This window comes from Larus michahellis, chromosome 3 (genome assembly GCF_964199755.1).
Source record: "Larus michahellis chromosome 3, bLarMic1.1, whole genome shotgun sequence".
Taxonomy (NCBI): Eukaryota; Metazoa; Chordata; class Aves; order Charadriiformes; family Laridae; genus Larus; species Larus michahellis.
In genome coordinates, this window is record NC_133898.1 from 116323667 (window position 1) to 116342681 (window position 19015).

The 19015-nt window shown below is 41.1% G+C and overlaps 1 long non-coding RNA gene across 1 annotated transcript in view; it reads left to right on the forward strand.

The window, feature by feature from the left end:
- The window catches only part of LOC141741343 (uncharacterized), a 48091-nt gene extending 37317 nt beyond the window's left edge, over positions 1-10774 (forward strand). Inside the window, exons 2-4 of the long non-coding RNA XR_012586348.1 lie at positions 5135-5225; positions 7132-7975; positions 9005-10774. This is a non-coding gene — a long non-coding RNA (uncharacterized LOC141741343). The remainder of the gene's footprint in view (positions 1-5134; positions 5226-7131; positions 7976-9004) is intronic.
- The last annotated feature ends 8241 nt before the right edge of the window (positions 10775-19015 follow it).

Below are 19015 nucleotides of genomic sequence, written 5' to 3' on the forward strand. Positions count from 1 at the left end.
ATTTGACTATCATTCTATTTTAAGTCTGCTTTCATCAGCACAGCTCCAGTGCCTTGATTCATGTTGGTCAGAACAAGAGAATTAGGCTCTGAGTTTCCATTTTTTACTATGCAGAAAAACTAACATTATTAGAAAGAGAAGCAGTTTAAGGATATTGTGGAGTATGTCTATATGGAGATATAGATCCCTGCCTTGGATTACATATGGCAGTCAATTTGGTGCCCAGTAGTAGGTATTTGAAGAATAAAGAACTTAATTGTGAACAGCTGTTTCCACATACTTAATAAAGTGTGCATGGCCAGTTCAAGCTCTATAAAGTGTTAAACATAGTTTTATAAAACACATACTGGGGCCACGTGCATTTTTCAAAGAGTGCATCAGCCAGTCTGACTGTTAAGTCCTGTCTATCTTTTGATTTCAAAGACAGATCTCTGAAAATATTTTTCTTGCTTTTCATAGTGTAACTGAGGCCTGGATGACTCCCTAGTATTTGTAAAAAACATGGCAATCCTTACTCAAAAGGAGCACTAAGTTATTATTATAGGTGCCTTTCCACCTCAACTATTCTGTTTTGTGATGTTGAAAGGAGGAAAGGACAGTGACTTTCAGGCTGGTTTTATTCCAGTTTGGCTTATGGCTTCAGAACTGTCAAGAGTGTCAGCATCCCAGGGGAGCTGGTAGGGATCAGACACTAATAGTATCTAGTTAATCCGCAACCTATGAGTGGGAATTTAGAGCCCTGGGCTCTAGAAATGACCCACAGCTGTTATTCATCCAGGCATCAATCCCATGCTTTTGATTTCATAAATGATGATCAACAAATACTAAGGTGTGTGGCCAGTCATTAAGGTTTGAAAGGTCCTTTGGGGCCTGAGCAACTAACATGTTTTCATTCCTGTTTTGAACGCAGGAGCCATAGATTCAAACAAAGGTCCATTTCCACCAGTGTGTCTTCACTAGAGTTGCATCCCTGCCTTCAGAGGGTATCAACCCATGTCCTGCAGAGTGGCCACATGACGTCCAGATGAGTCCCTCTGATGTAGTAGGTCAAAACTGCAAGCTGATACACATTTTTGAATCACTCCTTGGTTCCAAGGAGCAGAAATTATCCTACAACTTCCTTCAGAGGCCAAGGACTTCTGGTCTGAATTTAAGCTGGTTCAGGCAAGAAGTGGAGAAACTGCAATGGGTTAAGCAATCAGCTGTGTGAGAGAAGACAGCTTTAAGGAATAGGTTATGCTACAAATTTTAAAGGTATTTGGAGAATTGGTGTGATTTAGTGGAGGTTTGACTAAATTAGACTAAACCAAATTTCAGCAAGAGGTTTAATACCAAGAATTTGCACCTGTTGAAATAAATCCAGTGTAGAGAGGGCCTTCCTTAAAGTTTCCACATCACTACCTGCAATGCATAAACATTAGTTTTGAAAGTACATATTTCTGCATTTTACATGAATGCACAGTATTCTGCCAGTTAGCACTAAGCTTGTACAAGTAAAACTAAATCCAAATAAAAAAACCCCAAGAAAGCAGCAAGGCCAAATGAAGATCAAAAGGGTTTTAAACAGTCTATAAATCTCTTCCCTCCACTGCAGTTTCCATGCTCCTGTTTCTTCAGTTGGCCTTTAAGCCCAGGAGGAGAATAAACTTGCACATCCAATATAAATAAATGAATAAACAAAGTGGAAAGTTTTTTTTATTATTATTTAAGCCCATCTCTCACATGCATCTTGTTCAATGTCTATGCAAATAATGCTAAATTAACATGAATATTACCAAGTACAAATTCAAGCAATGTCAACAGCACTGAATGACAATTACCTGTTGACATTTTCTTAAATGGTCACGTGCATGGCTCTATGTTCTCAGTTGTCTTTTTGATGTAGTTTACTATGTTTATTTTTGATAATGGGGGAAAAACGATCTCCCACTTTCCTCCTCTTGGTCCTTTATGCAGATTGTCAAGGAGCCTGGTCTCTTCAGTCCTGCTTCTCAGCGTGGCCAAAGGGCTCTCAGCTGTTGTGCATCTCCTAAGTGGACCTGGCACTAGAGGGCGACGGAGACATACACTTCTGCCACTGTGTCTCAACAATTTGTTAGAAAGCAAAAGCAGAGGCATAAGATACTAATCAGCAAGTTCTCCAAAGACGGGCACGCTACTGCTCTACCATCACCTTTACCTTCTGTTCTCATACCTTCTCTCTGGCTTCTGCTTATTAAATTGCGGGCCCCAGACTCCAGTGGTAGTTCTCCACATTCATTCCTTCCCGTTATTACCACCTTCCGCCCTTCAAAGTTGATGCTCTGCCCTTTTGCACGTGATCTGAAACCTGTCCCCAACTCCTGATCAAATGTATTCTCCTCAGGAGTCTTCTTTTTCTTTTCCTATCCTTGCTTTTGCCTGATCTTATTAATTCTTCATCCATCTTTCTATCAACTATGCCCCTTCCTCAAGGAATCTCTCACATTCCACATCCTGTCTGTGTCCTGCATTCAAAAAATGCAAAAGCCAGGGAGATAGAAAAATAAGAGGTAAGAAGGTGCTTCATCATCTGTGCTAGTGGTTAGAGCACTGAAAAGGAGAGGCCTGGGTCCTGATCTTTGTGCCTAAAGTTTCCATTCATGGTACAGTACAGAAATAATTGGTAAATAGGTAGGCTGGGCTGTAAATAGGTAGGAAAAGCCCTAGCTGGGGTAGGGTAAGTGTTGTAATCTCCAAATTTCAGTGTTAGGTAGCAGAGCTTCTTCAGGAGGAGTGGAGGGTGTCCTTAACTGGTTCATTGATGACCTAAGGAGTGTGTAAAACCAGGTTGACCTGTGGCTGAGGAAGGCTGAAGCCTAGACCTTTCGGTGCATAACTGCGTGCTCAGGTTGCTGTGTGAAATCGGATGGGGTCCCAGGGGACCATGGATGAGACTGGACTGGCAGTGAGCTGAGGGTCCCGAGCTCCAGAGAAGACAGCAGGATACCTCGCGTGGGACCTTCCCCATCTGTTACCTGGAGGCTGCTGTGCATTCACACAGAGAGAGCGGTGTTCGCTGCCATTGTGTCAGAGGCAGATGAAGGAAACTGCCTTCTCTGCTGCATGCAGGCAGCTGCAAGAAGGGCACTCGTGGTTAGGCTGCAGGAGTGGTTTGTGCCTGTGACTGGGGGCGGGAAGCTGCTCCTCTGGCTTTGCCAGGCATGCTCTTCTGCTAGCAGGTTTCTCCCTTTGACGTTACCAGCTTTTCTCCTTTTGTAAGCACCACACCCCCTCAAAAATGTTGTGAACCGTACCGGCGACCTGATTAGGCTGTGTGGGATTAGTCATGGGTTAAGCTGCTCTCAAGGAAAATTTCTTGAGATGCATATAGGGAGAAAGATAGCTGTCACTCGGAGTTGCCGGCTTCAGTCCATGCAGTTTTTATTGTCCTCCCATGGCTTCTCAAACCTAGGACCTCAAAGACTTGGAAATACATCCTGGATCTGTTACTTAACCACCTTTTTCTCTTTCCAGCAGATTCAGGATTAATCTAGGGAACAGGCAGTCTGTACATAGATCTGTCATCCCACCTGCAATATTCTTTTTCTAGTAGCAAATATGCCATACATCCCCCACAGGTGACTCCAGGCCAGACATTGTCTTTATGCTCATAACTTCATAAAGCACTTAAAAGAATGTGTCAGGGTAAAAATAGAATAACGAGAGGGGTGGGGGAAAAGTCCACTCCAAGCCACCATAATTTTTTAAGAAAAGCGCGCTGAAAATTGCAGTAAATGACAACGCTGGGCCCTGAAAATGGATGATTCATCTTGTATTTGCTTTTCATGACTGTATACCGTACAGTGTCACTTCACTAACTCATGTCGTGTCCCCCTCGGTGAGCCTGATGGGCATGTTCTCAGTTGCCATGAAGATGAAACTCACCAGGCAAAACGGCACAATGCTCCTGAGCTCAATGAAACGGCGATGCGGACAGTTCTTGAAAGCATCCATTTTTAAGTTATTAAGGTGACAAATATTTCCTCCTCCTCCAGAAAAAGCAATCTCTCGCCTCATCGCTGCGAGATGTGGTTTGAACTGTATTTCCCTGGAAATGACACGATGACAGGAGGGTACGTGATGGAGAATGAGAAAGTATTATACAGACTCGCATTCAAATTCATTATCAGGCAGTGAGACTGATGACTCAGAGTTAGAAAAAAACCGAAACAACCAAAGATCGTGTCTCAGTCAGTGCTCATAACAAACTTGAATTCCCATTTGCACAGCTCATATACATGGGAATTACATTGCATGCTTGGAATCAATTTGCATATGCTGTTTCTACTCAGTCACACAACAAATAATGTATTAGGAGTGCATTTTAATGCACTATATTATCATACAGCTTGAAATGCTGTCTTCTGTTAATGTGGTTTTCAAAGAGTGTGTGCATGTACGTGTGTATGTTCTCACTTGCTCATTCCCTCACTGTTCCTGTTAGAGTAAGGAGGTCCCAAGGGACAACCTGAGGGACCAGGTTAAGAAGAGGTGAATTTGGGAATCTAGGGGTTTGGTAAAAGTAGCAGATAGATGGGCATATTTAAAACTGAAGGTTTAAATTCCGTCTTTGGCACTGGAGAATTATCTAATATGCAAGCAGATTTCAGAATCTGGGCCAGAGTCGCTGCCAGGGCAGGCTCACGTGGTCTCCATCTGGCCTCATCATCCAAAGAGATCAGGCCCTTCATTAACTGCAGAACTATGATCTCAGAGTCGATCATCCCAAGCAGACCTGCTTTGACAATGTAGTGCTTTTGCTGTGATGATTCACTAGTTCTGCAGCTTGCTAAGTACCAAAGAATCCCAGAATGTGCTGCATCATTAGCTGATTTTTTGGATCACTGATAGTAAAAACAAAAACTGACAAAAATATCTGCGCTATATTTTCAGTGACCAGAAAAGTAAAAAACATCCCCCCCCACCATAATCCAACAGCTAAGCATTAATTCACCACATTAAGCCAAACAAAACTACATTTTGAATTTCAGCTTTTCTCTTGCCGTGTCATTTGGTGGAAAACCTGGGTGTCATGGAGGGGGGAAGATCAACACCTTTACCCTCCTTGCTATTCGACTGTTTTCGGTAGTCATTTTTTCTTTCTTTCCTGTAGGGTACATGGAACAAATACTGGCTGATGTGCCTGAAGAGGGGCTGAGAGAGCTGTGCGGACCTTCTGAGCTGCAAGAATCTAAGTGATGGAGGTCTCTTGCACCACTTTTCTGTTCAAAATGATGCTAACCCTTCAGTGATGGACTACCCAGGACTGTGCTGCCATCTTATTCCCTTCTCTTTCCTCTCTTTCCTGGGACATTCACACATGCATGTCTTGCACTGTATTCTCTTATTGCTATGTATTGGGCTATCCAGTTGACGCGGAATTCAGATACACAAACTAAGCAATGTCAGGACCTGTTTTCTATCCTGAAGACTAACAGGTCTGGTCTGGCCATATCCATGCTATTTAAATGTTTTATACGTATGAAACAAGCTGTGCCATATGCAGCTACCCATTGAGAATGATGCCTGGCCCATGCTAACTCCTGAACTATATTTATCTGGCCTGAGCCAAAATCACACCTGGGAACATGCCTGTGGGCCATTAAATGCTCTCTGATGCTCCTTAAATTTACTAGACATAGACTGAGGGTCAATTTTTTGTTCACTCACTGCCACTTTTCATTTGGTTTTAATTAACAACATTAGGTTAGGTAGAGGAAAATGATGGCCAGAAGTAGTCTCCTGATTTTGCTCTCCACACATGCCTAAGCAGTCTAGAAGCTTCAGCTAGGCCTGCGTTTCAGCCTTCTTTTTTCTTGGTCAGAGTAGCGGCTTATTTGGCCAGTTCAGAGCTTGATCACACGTTGAGTTCCTCATCACTGGCTGTTAAATAGGGTTGGGCTGGGTATGGATCCTACAATTTATTCCACCATCCATGTGTTAGTAAAGATCAAAAGTGATGGTTTCCGTTAAGACTGTATTATACTAGTGTTTACAAGACACAAACTTGAGATAATTGTCTCTTGTTGGCTTTGTTTGAAAGGTTTTGAAGAATTTAACTGTCTTTAGATATTTGAGGAATGCTTGCAAAAGAACCAAAGGGGACCCACATTAAGGAAGAAGTGAAAAACTTGGTTGTTCTGATGATAACAATGGACATTGGTATCTTGGAATAGCTAGCAGGCACTTTAAAAAAACACCTGACTGTGGCATTTAAATAATAATATTTTATTATACCTTCTAGAGTCTGTAAATCAAAAACAGGCTTGCAAAGCAAACACCATGTAGTTTTACTGAGAACATGGATGTCACAATTTAAATCCTCAAATGTTCTTTTGCATATTATTTAAATAATTTATATTAGCTTGGGTACTCCCAAGAAATACAGGAATACTAGCTATTCTAGACACACTAGAATTAAAACCTCATTGTAAAATCTGTCTGCAGTTAAGGTCTCACTCTGAAAGACAACTTACATTCCTGAACTTCTGTTACTTAAGGGCATCACTTCTAAAAATGGTAATTCATCATTAAGTGACTTGAACAGAGCACAGCCTACTTATTGTGTATGTCAACCAGTTCCCTCCTGTAATGTCATCTCACTGCTTACATTCTTTCCATAGGAAAGGTGTTAGCTTCTCTCTACATTCCATGGTGTTTGATTTTTGAATACTAAGGAATTAGCCTTAAATATTATTCGGGAGGTAAAGAACCACAGAATTAAGTTACTTCATCTGCTATTTGGTTGTCCTAAATTCCACAATGTAGAATAGCAGAATACACTTCAGAAGGAGGGCATGCATGGATAACGCTTTAAAATATCAGATGGCATATGCTGACTGTAGGGTCCATGTTCTCCTCATTTCCTCTTGTGTACTGGTTGCTATTTATGTGGAATTTTCATATCATAGTGGCACATACTGCCCCTGACTATTCCCCTAAAGGGAATAAATAAATAAATAAAATTCAAACATGGCTGCAGGATTCGATTCAATAAGTCAAGAATAATGAATATTAAATCTCACTGAAAAATCTGTTTTAATGCATTGAATAAAAAGTTACGTGAGAAATAGCCTGTTGATTACATATATAATATTTTCTTTCCCACAGACTGAAGCATATGGGGTTTAACAGCTACACTAGGAACAACACATCCATACTGCACATATGGCACAATGATGTGAGCAACACAGAGCTAGGACACCATCAAGGAAGATGAAGTGCGGCTTCATTTAACTACGAACACATAAAGACGAGAACAGCAGGGCTGAAATATAAGATGTTTGGATAGAAACTTCTGTGGGAAGGCAGCATCTTTGCTGGCCCTCGCTGCATTAAATAGAAGATGAGGAGCAAGAGCACTGGTGGGCTTTGTGTTGATGCCAACTAGGACAGCTCCTGAGTGACTGAAGAAACAGCACAAAAGAGGATGCAAAGCAAGACCCACTCTGAATATTGCTGCAATTACCGCTTTGAGAAGGTGCTGAATTCAGGCCTGCAATTCTGGCAACAGCGCTGTAGGCAATTTGTTCCCCCACAGTAACACCTGCAAGCAGGAGGGCTTGATAATTTTTATTTGGTGGGAGAACATCTTTGGGTGAGTGAATGTTTCTGAATGGGAAATAGGGAAGAAAATTCCTCTAGCTTCAGAAATGAGTCAGAAAAAAGTAAGCTAGACCTTTCTGCAGAACACAAAAGTACTTTGCAGAAAGAGAGCACCTAATCTTCAGACCTGCTACTAATCTGTTGAACAAGCTTAGGGAACTCATCTGGGGTGGAATTTCATCTACCTCTGCTCTCTTTCTCTTGTCCCATGCAAGAACAGTGCCATCAGATGAAGCTACGCAAAGACAGGTGCAGAAGGAACAAAAAGGAGTGGTGCATTATGCAGCAGATATTTGAGAAAGTTCTGGATGTTTAAAATATGCATAAGTGGAAGGGAAGACTCAACAAGGTAATGGCAGAGAAATTATTTCAAAATATATATAAATGCTCAAGTTGGAGATGTTTATTGAAAGTGAAAAACGAGACTGGTTTTGCACTTGCCTGAACAACAGAAAGACGCTGTCAGGTGTGTCTGGAGAGTGGGAGAGGGGAAGAAATTGGTCAAAGACGACTGTTGTGCCCACAGGTAGAGCTGGGAAAACCAAAGCCCTGTGTTTTGGGGGAGCGCAATGGTCATCACTGACACCTCCACTGTTTGTGGAACTGTTTGGTTGCAAAGAGGGCTAAAATATGGCCTCAGGAGCGGGCCAGTGCATGCAATCATCCTCGGCATCTCTCACACACTTCTTGAATATGTGTGGGTTTGGCCAACGCTTTTTTGGGAATTCTGCTAAATTTACTCGTGGGCCATATAAAGTAGAACTAGATTACACGTCTTTTGTAGAATTCTCATAATGGGTAAGTCTTATGAGTGCTTCAGATGCCTGATTTTGAGTGGGACTCTGATTCTGCCTCCTTTTCTTAGGCTATAATTCTATAAACTTAATTTCACATCCACTGTCTTTAGGAAGTGAAAACATTAAGAAGCTGGACACTGTATTTTTGAGCCAGTATTTTTGATGACAAGAAAACATATTTGGGGACCAAGTGGTAGATTTTTCAAAAATGCAGGTTCATCTGAACTTAAACTATTCATGAATTTAAACTAAGTAAAAATGGTGGCTGCTTTGTCTCTTTTTATTTTTTTTATGCAAAAAAGGGAAATACTGGAAATATCCAGCTCTTTTATTTTAACGATTAAAAAAATCCCCACCAAAACAAAAAAACCCAACTCAACGAAAACCCTTTTGACTCTTCCTTTAAAAAATGAAATAAAGTAGCGCATATTTTTTCCCAAAATATCATTCTGCCAATATCTCTTTTGCACCCACACGGCTGATGGGATGTAATGTGCTGAATATCCTTAAATAGTGTTGACTTAAGTATCCTAGTGACATGAAATGTACCTGCAATTTTAATTATTTTTTTTTTTCCCCAGACAGGCATGTGCAAAGGAAAAAATTTTGATTCATTTAATCTGGCCCAGAAAATTTCTTGGAAGACGGATAACTTTTAACGGAAAACTCACGATCTCTCAGATTTCACCTCACATAACTCTGGATTGTCAGTATAAAGGTAGTTAAGGTCAATGCTTAATGACCATACTGATTCATCACCAAGTGCTTGTTTACTTGCCCTTAGAAGAAGGAGATTGTCTGCTGGTTTTGGCAAGTTGTGCCACTTTAAAACAGGTTTTGCTTTCCTCATAGAAATTTACCCCACCCCTAATGAGCTATTAATCAGAAATTGGTGGACTAGTGTGGGAGATGAGATGAAGATCGGTGGAGACACCTTTCATCCCATTTTACTCCTTTTATGGGGCCTCAGCTTCTTTTATAACAGTTCACTATTTAATAGCCACTGTCACTTTAGCCTGTGAGTTCAAAAGACCTATAAATTTCTTGACACAGCTTATCTGTCATGGAGCAGGACTGCTACAATAAAATATGATAATAAATTAATAATCAATAGTAGCTGACAAGGTTCCTTTTTGCTCTCCCCTGTGAGACAGCCTGAGCAGTTGGGCCACTGGGGGGTTTGTGTCTCACATCAGAGGATTGTGAGGCAGAGTTGGATTTTTTGGGTTTTCTCCTGAACTGTTATTGTAAAGGCGTTTTTTCATAGCACAGGCTGTTATTTCGCAGCCTTAACTTCTCTGTAGTTAGATTCAAATGAGAAGACCTAGAAAGATAAGAACTTATCTCTTTTTTACAATGAGCTGTTGACTTTGGAACCTAACTACAGCTGCTTCAACATCAGAGCTATTATTAGTGTAATTGACATGACTTTTAGCCAATCTGCAGATAATTAATAATTTTTTAGGTGCGATGGGGTATTTTTCCTAAGGAGGAATAATGCCTTTTAATCTTCCCCCACTGTGGAATAGGTTAGACATTTCCGATTACCATCCTGTTTTCAACTACCTGCCTTTTTGCATATGAATATAGAAAGCGTCCACTTCTGATTGTGGTGGATACTCGTAATTGAATCATGCTACTGAAGTGAATCAAGGGCTTTGTTTTTCTGCACAAGAAAGACCAGCTTGAATTACTTCATGCCTACCACTTCCTATCCCCAGGGCTGTCTTAAGGTCAGCCTGGAAGGCTGGAAAGGTTATCAGTCTAATATGCCAGAAATAGAATGGATGCCCAACACTTCTTTGGATATGCGAGTTAGAGTCAATCGATCTATATCACCGAAGCATCTAGCCTTGTATTAACTAATGTGACAAATATCTGCCACATAAACTTCATTGCCTCTCCATTTGATTTGTTTTGTGCTCATCAGTGTCTAAACTTTACTGACTAAACAGCCTCAGAAGATTTTCTGCTCTACTTTCTTTTCTCAAAGAGCTAGAGACATGCTGGATACTGCCTGCCTGCCTGCCTGCCAGCCAGGGCTGCCACCGTCATAGAATCACAGAATGGTTCGGGTTGGAAGAGACCTTAAAGATCATATAGTTCCAACCCCCCTGCCATGCCAGGGACACCTCCCACTAGGCCAGGCTGCTCAAAGCGTCATCCAGCCTGGCCTTGAACACTTCCAGGGATGGGGCATCCACAGCTTCCCTGGGCAACATGTTCCAGTGCCTCACCACCCTCACAGGAAAGAATTTCTTCCTAGGATCCAATCTAAATCTACCCTCCTTCAGTCTGAAAGCATTACCGCTTGTCCTATCATTACACTCCCTGAAACATCCTTCCTGTAGGCCCCCTTCAGGTAGTGGAAGGCTGCTATAAGGTCTCCCTGGAGCCTTCTCCTCTCCAGGCTGAAGAGTCCCAACTGTCTCAGCCTGTCCTCATAGCACAGTTGCTCCAGCCCTATCATCTCTCTGAATGATAAATACTGCTGCTTTCCAGCAGGTATAGGTGCAACACTTTGAGTCTTAAGGGGTGGGACAAAGAGTTATGAAGCACCAACTAGCTAACAGAGATCTTCAGCACTGTCGCTGCCTCTTTCAAACTACCACGGCTGCCTTATGCCAAAGAAGTGACATAGGACTTTTCCTGGTCTTTAGTGTTGTGTTTCACAAGGTCTGACTGATTCCCATGGCTGAGTTCAAGGACATCACAGGAGCAACTGCATCACAGAATAGCTCCGTGGAAATATTTTGCAGCAAGGTTTGAAATACCTTATTTATTGCCTTACAAACAGGGTTTAACAACATTCTTCTTTAATGAAAATTTGTCTGAATGACAAAGCAGGCACTGAACAATGTCATCTGAATATTTCCTTCAGACTGCTCAGATTCCAGTAAAATCAGTGAAAGCCTCCTGTATAGGTGGGCGCTATGTGGTTTGCGTATGGGTAGTAACACTTCCCAATCTATTGGTCTGACCAAGACGACTGCTGCTGCCAGGAGAGGTGTCCTAAGCCAGGTGATTTCAGTTGTTGCTGCTAATAAGTGGGGGCTGCAAACCTGTCAAAAGTGATGCTCATGGCTACAAGTGGGATTAAAGCTGAGACAAGCTTGGAGGCATCTTTGGTGCCAAGAGAAGTTTATGGTGGGTGGTAGAACATACAGATGATTTTAAAAAAAGAACTGTTGTTTGCATTTGTGCATCCTATATTAAAACCAGAAATTCTTCACTCCTGTAAGAATCTTGTCAAAAGAAGAGTACAGAATGTGCTAGAAGTGAGTTTGACTCTGAAGGTTTAAGAAATGGTAACACCATGGCTCCCTAAATGTAAGCAGTGCTGTTTTCCTCTGCCTTGAATTACTTATTCAATTAAAATATTAGTCTGCATGATACAGTTTGTTCAAGTAATTTGCTCTGAGTTAAGAAAAATCTTCAGCTTTATTATAATAATTAATTCAAAGAAAAGATTTATTATTGTGTTGAATATGTTCTATGCTTGGAATACTTAATAAGTCATTAATTAATATCACTGCTATTAAGAACACATTGATGTTATCAGATCGCCGTACGTTGGTTTCTGCTGGAAACATTACATGCTCTTAGAGAGGTGGAAGGAATTGCAGACACAGGGTGGTTCTCCTCAGCTCTAGCAAATCAATGTGTGGACCTGGCTGCCTTATCCAAAGAGGCGCCCAGTGAAACACTGAATTCCAAACAGAATACTGCACATTCCCCACACGCAGAGAGCTGGATGCTTTAAACACCTCTAGAGAGAGTGAGAACCTCTGTATTTGCTCAGGCATCTAAGACAAGACCCAAGAAAATAAACTGAGCAGAACAGGGGCCTGTTCTCCAGCTCTGAGGCCATGTAGCAGAGTAGCTGTGTCCATGTCATTAAAGCTTCTCGCTCCTTTTCCTCTCCCCACTGAAAGAACACCTCACCAGGAAGGGTCCCCGGTACAGGCAAGTGCCCAAACCATGCCTGGAAGACCAGTAACTGGCTGAAAACCTGCCAGAGTCATGCCAACAAACAAGAAGTGTGGATGGCTGGATTCCATCGTTCGTGCCTATGCCCTAGCATTGCTTCGTTTACATCATAGCTCAAATTAGGAAGACTATGTTCCACCTGAGATTAATAAAATGCATCTCACCTCTCTAAAGTCAATGTGCAACAGATTATGAGTCACGGTGTGCTACATTTGCTATTAACTACAGAAAGTTAGAACAGTGATTGTGTATACTGCAGCTGCACTGGTAGCTGAGCACAATAACCCCAAGGAAGTGACAGTTATAGGATGCTGCTGCTCCTACAGGACAGGAAGAGCACACTCTTACACTTTCTTTGGCTCTCTATTTTTCCCCCAGGTGACTCTGAGACTTATCATATGTTGTGTTCTCTGCTTGGTTTAAACTTTACTATGAATTATGAGGCATTATGAAGCCTCATTCTGCTCTTTTTAATCTCACCTGATGCTTTTTTTCTTCCAGCTGCCCTTCTAATAAACGTCCCCCTCTCCCCCCACAATAACCCTCCTGACATTTTTTAAAAAAAGAAACAAATGAAATGTTCTGGCTTATTTATGATTATTCACTCTCTGTGCTGGTCCATTGCCATACCTTGCTGGGTTGTGTGTGAATTAAACTGTACACTCCTCAAGACCAGTATGTTTAGACAGCTACTCACCCTGTGCAGAACTTACAGCTGCAATGTTAGGGTCTGGGTTGAAGCCACACAGAGAATTTGGCCCTTAACTCTGTTTTAGAGTGAAAGATGATGTTTGGAGAGCAGCACTGAGGCATTAGACTGCCTTCTATATATCCAAAACCCAGTTTTACAAACTACAGAAACTTTTATTATTTGAAATTACTCCAGCCAAGAGCTACATTATTGATGACATAACTTCAACACAGACAGTGGCTTGAACATTCCCAGCTGGAATTCCTAGTCCCAGCAGTCAGGCGTGAGGCTTATGTAAAGATGATAATCACCTCCTGACTGCCTACTTTCCCTGCCCACTTAGTAAAGTATGTCCCTGCAGGGCCTGAGCTAAAACCCATGCGAAGTTCACGGCACGCTTTGTACCAATGCGTGTGAATGTTGCATCACTTCGGAACTTTTTTTATCCCAGGCGATCTTAAAGCGCATTTTATAACTAATCATCAAGAGTTTTTACCTAAGGCTACAGCTGGGATGAGAGAAGTAGCCAAATAACCACAATGACATACTTTGTACCGCTGACTACAAGTACTACTTTGGCCATAGGTCATGAGTCATTTGAGTTATGTGAAACCTGCCACAGTGTGTAAAGTTTACCACAAGTAAGAGGACCTCAGGTTTTTAATTTTTTGGCTAGCAGGCTGCGGCCGCTCCCACAGTGAGTTCAATGGCATCCAGTGGAACCTTGGAAATCTCAGCATCCAAGTCAGCTCTTCCAGGAATCAAACAAATTGTTCCAGGGAGTCTAAGTATTTGACCATGAAACAAACCCCACTCTCCGCTTAACTGAGGCTAGACGCTCAGATTGTTTGTACCTTTTGACTACGTTCCACATAATAGGCCATAATAAGGAGCCAGCTTACTGGTTTGAAAAAAATTTCCTCTTAAAGTCTGCCTGTGTTCTGGGATGCTCTTTATGCAGTTGCTTTATGGCAAAGCAGTAACACAGGAGAATACGACCCTGAAAAATATAAGTCAAATGAATTACATCCAGATTGCCTAATGCTTTTGAGAAGTCGCTATGGAGGAAATCACGTATTTATGGCTAGTGTGAGAGACTGTAAAGGAAAACACATTGCTCACGTTTTTACATACTGTCTATCATATTGCATGACTATCTTAAATATAAGAACAAATATGAAAATTTTCCTTTAGTCACAGCAGCCTTCATTCATCCTGCCTAACTTCCAACAGCCAGCTGAAGTACTCAAGAAAATGTCTTAATCATGGCACAGCAGTTTATGCATCATGGTATTATGTCTAGTATGTATCATGGCATATCTGTTTTGGGATGAATTTGTATATCAGTACTGGACAACCAAGAAAGAATGAATAGACAAACATTTCAAAATGTAATCCCCAGTACAAGAAAGACATGTTCTTGTTAGAGCGGGTCCAGAGGAGGGCAATGAAAATGGCTGGAACACCTCTCCCGTGAGGAAAGGCTGAGAGTTGGGGTTGTTCAGCCTGGAGAAGGCTCTAGGGAGACCTTATTGTGGCCTTTCAGTACTTACAGGGATCTTAAAAGATGGGGAGAGACTTTATACTGAGGCATCTAGTGACAGGACAAGAGGCAATGGTTTTAAATTGAAAGAGGGTAGATTTAGATTGGACATAAGGAAGAAATTTTCTACAATAAGGGCGGTGAGAGGCTGGAACAGGTTGCCCAGAGAAGTTGTGAGTGCCTCATCCTTGGAAGTGTTCAAGGTCAAGTTGGAGGGGGGTTTTTGAGCAAACCGATCTAGTGAAAGATGTCCCTGCCCACAGCTAGACTAGATGATGGACTAGATCATCTTGAAGGTCCCTTCCAACCCAAACGATTCTGTGATTCTGTGACTCTATAAAATGTACACTGCTAAACTGACCATGCTGCCGCTGATACATACTGTATCAGTTTATATCCCATCCTTCCCCGTACCTTTTCATGTTCTTTGTTTCATTCAGTGTATTTGAGGTGTTTTCTGTTAGGTCTTGTTTGTATAGCAGTTAGTGCGATAAGACCAATTCTGAGTAAGACTGAAAAATGTTATCACAGACATTTTAAGGTCAGGCAAGATTTTGAAGTGGTAACCCTTGACTCTCTCTGGAACTACGGGGCCAAAGTTCTTGTCCTTGGAAGAACATCTGCAGTCACTGGCCAGCTATGATCTTTTCAGTCATACTGGATGAGATTCATCTCACCTAGTCTAGAGACATGCTGTAATTATAAGTACATCATCTAAGCTAGTTATGTAAGCTACGTCTATTCCAGTAAATAAAATGAGACAGGCCCATTCTTCTGTCAGAATTGGGAAGAGTCCCTGGCTAGCTCCTGACATATGTCCAGACTTTGTTTTGGAGAGTGCTAGTTGACCCAGGTCAAAACTGCACCAGGGACCATGCTAACAATTCATCAGTACGGACAATTGCATGCCAGAGAGACCATGTATTTTAATGGCTTTCTTAATTTAAGCATAACCATAGGCATTGGAGAGAGATGGGCACCTCCACAGTTTAATTCATTGCACCTATTGATAACCATCTACAACAGATGGGATTAAGCTGTCATTGGAGGTACCTGTGTTGGCTGGAGTGAGGCCCTGTGGGTACATTGAAGGAGCTTAAATGTCCTGTTTACCATAGGAACACAGTTTGCTGCCCATTGTTTCCCATGCTTAGATGGAGTATTTATTGCTGTCTGCTATAGTTTGAAAACATGGCACATGACCGGTGGAGCTCCACACCCTTCTGCAGCAGCATCTGCCAGACAAGCAACCAGTCTCCAATGGCTCTAGATGCCTATTTTGGAAAAGGGACTAGTGTTCCTCATGTAAACAGCAGTTACGGCATGAGATGAGGTCTGCACTTGGTAGTAGTCTTATAGTAAACATAGGCACAACACACTGAGAGACCGAGAGTAGTGGAAAGGGCGTAACATCAAGAAAACAAGAGACATAAGTCAGATTCAGGCTTCCAATGTGATATTGTAATATGCTAACTGAAAAATTGCATAATTGGTTTGAAGTGATGGAGACTGGGACGGCATGATTGGATAGAAGTCAATGTGCATGCAAAAGCTTACCTTTTTTTTAGTGTAAATGTGTTTTATTTCACTTCTGGTGAGTTGCATGTGGATATCTGCATTGTATAATTTACTCGTGTGTTTTGCATTCCTCAGTGATATCAAGTAAATTCTTTGGTCAACTCCTATAAACAGTGCTTAAATCATAAATGAATCAGACATCTCAGATGGCCATTAAGCTTGTGCCTGTGGAAATATGAACGTTTTATATTTGCTGGCATGTGGAAAAGGTCATTATTTATTCTTCCTAGCCAACTAGATGTATGAAATTTTACTTGCTGGAATGATTCCTTGGCATTTCCTAATATCATGGAACATGCTAAGTATTTCTTTTTTTAACTGAAGACAAAAAGGGAATAAGACTGTGTTGCAAATGTTAGTTGGAAACAATTTGAAATAGAGAACTAAATGTCCATGTTTATCCAGGAAAGGTAGATGGAAACTTGGAACCACAAAGGTATTTTCAACTGAGGAGGTCTGCACGATCCATTAAGCACTACTGCATCATTTTCTCAAAAGTTTGGGGCCTCATCCTCTTCCTCTGGAAATTAATGGCAAGTCTCCCATTAACTTCAGTGGGAACAGAGTCAGGTCATAAGTCCAAAGCTCTTCTCCTCCCCAGGTATCTAAAAAGATCTAAATGATTAAAGAACTGCTTCTAATCCCTCTGAAACTGATTTTAATGTAAGTAGGAGGTTAGAGAGTTGTTTTCCATGAGTCTGACTTCAGTGGGCAGATCTCTTGATGCACTTTTAAAAACTGAGATGCATTTTGTCTGTGCCTATCCGGGGAATAAAAGTTTCCTTGTGAACCATATTTTAAATGAAACTTTTTTGATTTCTCTGCTTTCTGCTTGTGAGTAGGTGAACATAGTGGCAAAGAGCCAGAAAAATGCTGAAAGCCTTGAGAGCCACAACATTTGTTACCGAGTATTTCACTGGGTATTGTTAGGAGTGGTCTTGCTGAAGCAGAAGAAGGGACTCTGTGGTAATAGATCTTAACATAGTGGCAGAATCTTGGGAATTGATTCAGATTTTAGCTGGATTGAATTGTCCTCTGTAGAAGCCTTTTATTTGTCATTGAGGAGGTAGGGATCCTGGAGGGATGACAGTCTTATTTTAGCTCTTCTTAGGAGCTCAAGGTTTAGTGGAATAAATGACTGTATTGGTGTCGTCTGAGAAGTGGGGGGGAAAAAAAAAAGTGAGGAATTTTATTTACTTGAGTAAATATAACATGATTTCTTCATCCACCTCATGCACTGTCTTTCACACTCCTCTGTTTCCCAGTCTCCTGCTGCTTTTCCCTGTGCTCTTGAGGCTGGGGTGGCATGCAGCAACCCAGGGATGAGTGTGATAGCCTGTTTGCTGGGATATGAGGTGTCCCAGGCGAAGTGCATGCTTAGAGCAGGAGAGATAACAGTGCTGTACTGCATCTGAGGCGTCCGCCAGCTCTTGTGACCCTTTTGAAATTGGTGCCTTGTGTATTCCACTGACTGGCAGCATATGGTGCATTAGGTAGGCAGTTTTGGTGGGAAAAAGGCCACAGTTTTACACAGCAGCCTGACAGGAGATAATTTATAAAAGACATAGGTGAAGAAGAAGAAGAAAAAAGTGCTTTTAAAATTCTATACTTTTTTAAGCTTGGAGGGCGTCAGACTGGGATTTATAGAGTTTAAGGTCAGAAAGAATGCCTAGGGACTTCTCACTTGGCTTCTTTAATAACACAGCCTGGAGGACCACACAGGAATTTCTTCATCCATCTCATACCTTAAAGAAGAGATATCTATTCTTAATTAAATACGGAAAGTCTCAATTATTTTGATAGGATGATTCTATTCACTGAGTGCATACCTTACAGTGTATCCTAAGAGGTAAAAACAAAGGCATGAGAATGTGACTCTTGATCTTATTTTTGAATTGGTGTAGTTTTTGCCTTTCTACTTAGAAATCTGACTGTGCACTTCCTTAGATATTTCTATGACAAAATCTTGGCATTAGTTGTAATGCTCTTCCGGAGTCAAGCTATTAACAGCTCAGGTAAATAGGAACTTTGATGTTCCCATAATGAGGACACTAAAATTAATTAGCCTGTTCATAAACTCAATTTAAAATTGCAAAGATTTGAGAGTACTATTAAAGTACTTATGAGAATGCTATTATAAAAATTAAATAGTGGAAAAATATGCATTTCATTATGAAATGGTGAGAGAATTAATTATATGTGAAAATACATAGCTCTTTGTGTGTTTAGTCAAAGGATAACCTTAAGTACTCCTTGGAGACATTTCTGTTATGTCCCTGTGTCTGATATACCTATTATTTTTCAACATCTGATATGAACATTAAGTTATATAACTTTTACATGCTTTTACTGTATATAACCCAAGTTACATAAATTCCAGGCCTTCTGACTGTTTGCAATCTTTAAAATGTAATGAGCTGAAAGATTAGCTTTGAGCCCTGGGGCCGGATTGATGTTTTGCTTAACCATTCAGCTGAGAACAGCTTTTAGAGGGATAACTCGTGCTGCATCACATCAATAATAAAACTAAAGACCTAGATCCAAGCAACTATGAATGGGAATTAAGTCTCTCAGAATGTTATAAACTTAAATGAAACAAGTCTTAAACAGAAGGCAGCTGCAGGCACTGGATCTAAACTGCATTAAGATGACATAATATTCTTTTGGAAACAATAAGGCTTCCATTGACGTGTTCTGTAAGACAATCCCTCAATGGAAACGAATAACTAAATTAACATACTGTGATGAAATATGACTCATACTGAAATACAAGTCTCAGTGGGGTTTCAG